Genomic DNA, 6,000 nt, shown 5'->3' with positions numbered 1-6,000 from the left:
TGATGGGACCAGATGCCATGATCTTCGTTTTCTGAATGTTGAGCTTTAAGCCAACTTTTTCACTCTCCACTTTCACTTTCATCAAGAAGCTTTTCAGTTCCTCTTCACTTTCTGCCATAAGGGTCGTGTCATCTGCACATCTGAGGTTATTGATATTTCTCCCGGCAATCTTGATTCCAGCTTGTGTTTCCTCCAGCCCAGCATTTTTCATGATGTACTCTGCATATAAGTTAAATAAGCAGGGTGACAATATACAGCCTTGATGTACTCCTTTTCCTATTTGGAACCAGTCTGTTGTTCCATGTCCAGTTCTAACTGTTGCTTCCTGACTTGCATACAGATTTCTCAAGAGGCAGGTCAGGTGGTCTGGTATTCCCATCTCTTTCAGAATTTTCCACAGTTTATTGTGATCCACACAGTCAAAGGCTTTGGCATAGTCAATAAAGCAGAAATAGATGTTTTTCTGGAACTCTCTTGCTTTTTCCATGACCCAGCGGATGTTGGCAATTTGATCTCTGGTTCCTCTGCTTTTTGTAAAACCAGCTTGAACATCAGGAAGTTCACTGTTCACGTATTGCTGAAGCCTGGCTTGCATAATTTTGAGCATTACTTTACTAGTGTGTGAGATGAGTGCAATTGTGTGATAGTTTGAGCATTCTTTGGTATTGCCTTTCTTTGGGATTGGAATGAAAACTGACCTTTTCCAGTCCTGTGGCCACTGCTGAGTTTTCCAAATTTGCTGGCATATTGAGTGCAGCACTTTCACAGCATCATCTTTCAGGATTATGTTCCATATATTCCTGTGTCCAAGCCTTTCTCCATCATCCTGGGAACTTGCTCAGGGCAGCCCCAAAGTGCAGGAGATTTAATGTTCCCAGGTACAACTCTCACCAAATGAGGGTGGAACATCAGATTCCCTAGAACACAGAGGGTTTCCAGAGAGACATAGTTGACCACAGTGGTCACACACTTTTGGCAGGGGTACTTGTCTCTCTTCCCTATCTCACTTTTCCACTTCTTCACTTTTAATTCCTGAGCTCACCTTACAAATAAGTTTAGTTCACCCAAGTGCTTGCCTCTAGGTCTGCTTTAGGGTGAACCCAAATCAAAAGAGAAGTGCTGGGAGCCAGCATGGGAGTTCCCACCCATGACAAACGTCATGCAGAGAGGCCTGATATGCAAAGGTGAGTCAGGGCTCAAGGGGCCCCCCTGGACCTGCCCGAGCATCTACCCCAAAACCAAAATCTGTTTTGCTATTTCACGACTTTCACCAACTCTTCTGACATTAACAGGGGGCTATCCCCGACCACCTTTCTCTGTAAGAAAATCAACTTAAAACTCTAGTTAATTAAAGTCTCCTGGACATAATAGGAGTGTTTCAATTCAAACCCCTCTGATGACTTTCTGGCTTGCCTGACAGGTTTGTTCAGATTCACAGCCTCCCAACCACAAGAGGCAGGGTAAGCTTAAGATATTCTAATAATGCAGAGCTTCTCAGAGAGTTAAAATTGTTAAAATAGAACTAGTAGAGGATTTCTTTGTTGAGCTAATGCTTGCCGCCAAGTTTCCATATCCCTTACCTACTGAGTCCCTGGGAGTGTATCGATTAATATAGTTGGTGTATAGAAATGTAAGTAGTAGCTTTAATGTTTGTAACCTTGGACCCTTGAGTTAATTCTTTTCTTGTTATAGCCCACCACGCTGTTGCCCTATAGGAAAGCAACTTTATCTAATGCTTTCAGAGGCTGGCACCTGACTTTAGAATAATCATCTTTAGAGAAAAATAAGTTTTCTGAAGAAAGGGTCATAAAATGTTAACAGGCCTCCTGGCCAAAAGATGATGTAAATCACCTAAAGCTTTTGCATATGATAAGTTTGCAGAAAGAAAGCCTGGCTTCGATAAGGATCAAGGACTGCTGACCTTGCATGACTCTACCTCTTCCCCCATTATCCTCTATGCACAACTTAAGGTATAAAAACTACTTTGGAAAATAAAGTTGCAGGCCTTGCTCACCGAAGCTTGGTCTCCCCATGTCGTTCTTTCTCTTTTCTTTTCCTATTCAGGCTGATTCCAAGGAGCGCAGGGGCCCTCTGTGTTCACTTTCCTGCGTGGGCTTCTAAGACCCACTCGAGAAGGTGCCTCAGTTGGGGCACCTTCCGCGATTCGAGAGGGCGTACGAGGCCTACATGAACAGAGCAAGTCCCGTGCTGGGGCTTTATTGGCTTTCTGTGTAAACCAAGGAATATCAGCCTCTTTTCTCTCCTCTATTTTCTTAACTGCAAAATTCTTTCCTTATCTCTTTCTCTTTTTTCTATCCTTTCGCCGACACCGTCCTCCGGAGGGAATCCCTGGCTCCTACCGGGGCTGGACCCCGGTAGAAAAGGTCTCCTTTTGGGGTCAGAGACCATCACAACATGGCCTAGAACTGTTCCTCCAGTCTGGACCCCAGAGGAGCACATCTGGGTCCAGCCCACAACAAGGAGGCGGCCTGCTGAGGAAGACTGGCAGCCTGAGGCAGAGCTGCCCATCCAAGCTCACTTTAGCCCATCTACAGTCAACCTGAAGACCCAGGCTGCTGCTGTTGCTGCTAAGTCACTTCAGTCCTGTCTGACTCTATGCGGCCCCATGGACTGCAGCCTACCAGGTTCCTCCGTCCATGGGATCCTCCAGGTAAGAGTACTGGAGTGGATTGCCATTGCCTTCTCCGTGAAGACCCAGGAGCGTGAGAATAAATGCTTGTATCCCCCTAAGATTTTGTGGCCCACAGCAAAATGGTCATGTAGTGAAAACCAGAAGCCAATTGTATCTCTCACTGCCTCTCCATTGCCTTGTTTCTGTCCCCATCTCTGCCCTGCAGAAACACAGCAATAAAAGATTTCAGGACAGGGAATGGTGAAGTCAGACTGAGGACACTGAATCATGTGGTCAGACTAAGGTATGGGCACTGAAAGTGCACCCATTGTTACCAGGTAGAATTGACTGGATGTTATGTATGTACAGTTTAGGGGATGAGATAGGGGAAATGAAGGCAAGCACTCTTGGAAACACTCAAGGAAAACAAAGTTCACATGCTCTAAGTTGGAAATACAGAAGAAAACAGAGTAGAATTATAAGCTTACCTTTCTCATCCCAACACATAGTAGGTGTTCAATAAAAAAAAAGTGTATTGAGTAAAGGATCAGTTTTGAGGGGATGTGGTGAGTTCAGTTTGGCACATGTGGACTCTCCAGGGGCAGATGTCTGAGAGGGAGCAGAATAAACAAGAAGAGACATTTGAGAGTCACAAGTCTACTGAATTCAGGGAGAGAAGAGGTTCCAGGGAAAGAGGCAGGGAGGGCTGAAGAGCAAAGACACCAAGGCATAGGTGAAGTAAAGCACTTCCTTGGGTTTTTAGAGACTTCACTTCTAGCCTTTCAGATCAGATCAGATCAGATCAGTCGCTCAGTCGTGTCCGACTCTTTGCAACCCCATGAATCACAGCACGCCAGGCCTCCCTGTCCATCACCAACTCCCGGAGTTCACTCAGACTCACGTCCATTGAGTCAGTGATGCCATCCAGCCGTCTCATCCTCTGTCGTCCCCTTCTCCTCTTGCCCCCAATCCCTCCCAGCATCAGAGTCTTTTCCAATGAGTCAACTCTTCTCATGAGGTGGCCAAAGTACTGGAGTTTCAGCTATATCATCATTCCTTCCAAAGAAATCCCAGGGCTGATCTCCTTTAGAATGGACTGGTTGGATCTCTTGCAGTCCAAGAAATACCCTGGGATCCTCGTGATGAATTTCTCTTTAGACTTCATCCAGCTCAGGGTGGTTCCTCTGAACTTGGCACCAGAAGAGTCTCATGTAATCTACTACCTATTATTCATCCAGTCACCCTAGATGTTTACTTGGGATTGCATTCATTCAGTCATTTATCAAACAGTAAATTAGTTGCCAACTAATGTGTGCACAGTATGGCTCCATCTCAATGGTCCTTCCATTTCCCCATTGCCACCTCCCCCACCAGGGCTCCAGTCAGCCCCTGGCTCCTCCCTGGTCTCCCTGCCTCCACTGTGGCCCCTGCAACTCCACAGTCCCCTGGAGCAGGGAGAACAATGAATCTGGAGCACAGCTGGTCATGTTCCTCACCTGCTTCAGAACCCTCTGTGCCAAACCTGCTTTGAGAAATATCTCAAAATACAGACATGAAAACTATGAGGGAAGGGTTGAGAATACTATGAGAAAGATAAAAAGAAGGCAAGAGAACAAAGCAAAACTTCCCTCCTACCCTCAGGACAGAGTCCAACCTCCTGGCGCTGGGATTTGAAGCCCTCTGTGACCTGGCCCTCCCAGACCTCTTCAGCCTCGGACCTCTTCAGCCTCGTGCCCCGCCACACCTGCTTCACATGGATGGCACATCATGAAATCCCAGATGAAACACTGCTGCTTCCTTCCACGTGCTGGGGCTGCCCTTCTCCTGCTACCCACTCTTCCAGGAGTAGCTCAGGGGCCACCTCCTCCAGGAAGCCCTCCGACTCCTCTGACCTCCTGAATCCCCTGCGCTTTCCTCTGTCACTGTGCTAGTCATACTGTGCTGCCTTCCGAGTCTGCCTCCCCTCCTGGCCTGTGAGTTCCTTGAGGGCACGATTGGATATGACCCACTCTGTGTCCCCAGGGCTCAGCCCAAGGCCAGGCACACATGAGGCCTTCTGGCATATTTGCTGAAAGTCTGAGAGCTTTCTGGGTGTCGCTAATAATGGAGACCCCTGCAGAGCAGGTGGATTGATGGCTTAGTGACAAGTTTGGGGGCAATGGTGAGGGGGCCAGAGTGGTGGGGAGGGCCTGGAAGGTCAGGAAGTGGAGGCACTGGCAACCCCTTTGCCTCTCCCAGCTGCTGCCCTTCTGTCCTTCCTGTCTTCCTGCTCAGGGCATCTCTCTTGTTGGTTTCCCCTCATCCAGGCCCATGATGAACATCCCCTAATGGGGATATTTTCTAGTTTACTTTAAGCTTGTTTTGTGTGAACTCCCTAGAAGTTTCAAAATGGTTTTTGGGCCAAAAGCATTAAGGCTGTGACCTAAGCCTGTGCTCAGTTGCTCAGTCCTGTCCGACTCTTTGCAACCTCATAGACTATAGCCTGTCAGGCTTCTCTGTCCATGGTATTTTCCAGGCGAGAATACTGGAACAGGTTGCCATTTCCTACTCCAGGGGATGTTCCCAATGCAGGGATTTAACCCACGACCCTGGGTCTCCTGCATTGGCAGAGGGATTTTTACCACCAGCACCAACTGGGAAGCCCTACTGGGACTGTGACTCCAAATCCCTCCCTAAGTGAAGTCACTTCAGTCATGTCTGACTCTGTGTGACCCCATAGACGGCAGCCCCACAGGCTCCCTCGACCTTGGGATTCTCCAGGCAAGAACACTGGAGTGGGTTGCCATTTCCTTCTCCAATGCGTGAAAGTGAAATGTGAAAGTGAAGTCGCTCAGTCGTGTCCGACTCTGTGCAACCCCATGGACTGCAGCCTTCCAGGCTCCTCATCCATGGGATTTTCCAGGCAAGAGTACTGGAGTGGGGTGCCATTGCCTTCTCCGAAATCCCTCCCTAGAAGTCCCCAAGTTTCCCAATGGCCTCAGCCTCCCTAGTATCTCAGACCTCTTTGTCAAATATGCAATGGTTTGCATGTTTGTGTCTCCCCAAAATTCATAGGCTGGAACCTTAATGCCTGATGTGATGGTATTAGAAGGTGAGGCCTTTGGGAGATCATTAGTTCATGATTCATGATCCCTCATGACTTGGGATTGCTGTTCCTATAAAAGATACCCCACAGAGCTCGCTAGCTTTTTCAACCTGTGAGGGCTCAGTGGGGAAGTGCTGGCTATGACCAGGAATAGAGCTGTCATCTAACCAGGCTAGCACCTTGATCTCAGACTTTCAGCCTCCAGAACTTTTTTATATATGTATTTGTTGATAAGATACCAGTCTGTGGTATTTTTATTATAGCAGTCTGAACCGACAAAGAT

This window comes from Bos indicus x Bos taurus, chromosome 15 (genome assembly GCF_003369695.1).
Source record: "Bos indicus x Bos taurus breed Angus x Brahman F1 hybrid chromosome 15, Bos_hybrid_MaternalHap_v2.0, whole genome shotgun sequence".
Classification (NCBI taxonomy): Eukaryota; Metazoa; Chordata; class Mammalia; order Artiodactyla; family Bovidae; genus Bos; species Bos indicus x Bos taurus.
The sequence above is the reverse complement of the archived record's forward strand: the minus strand, read 5'-3'. Positions refer to the sequence as shown.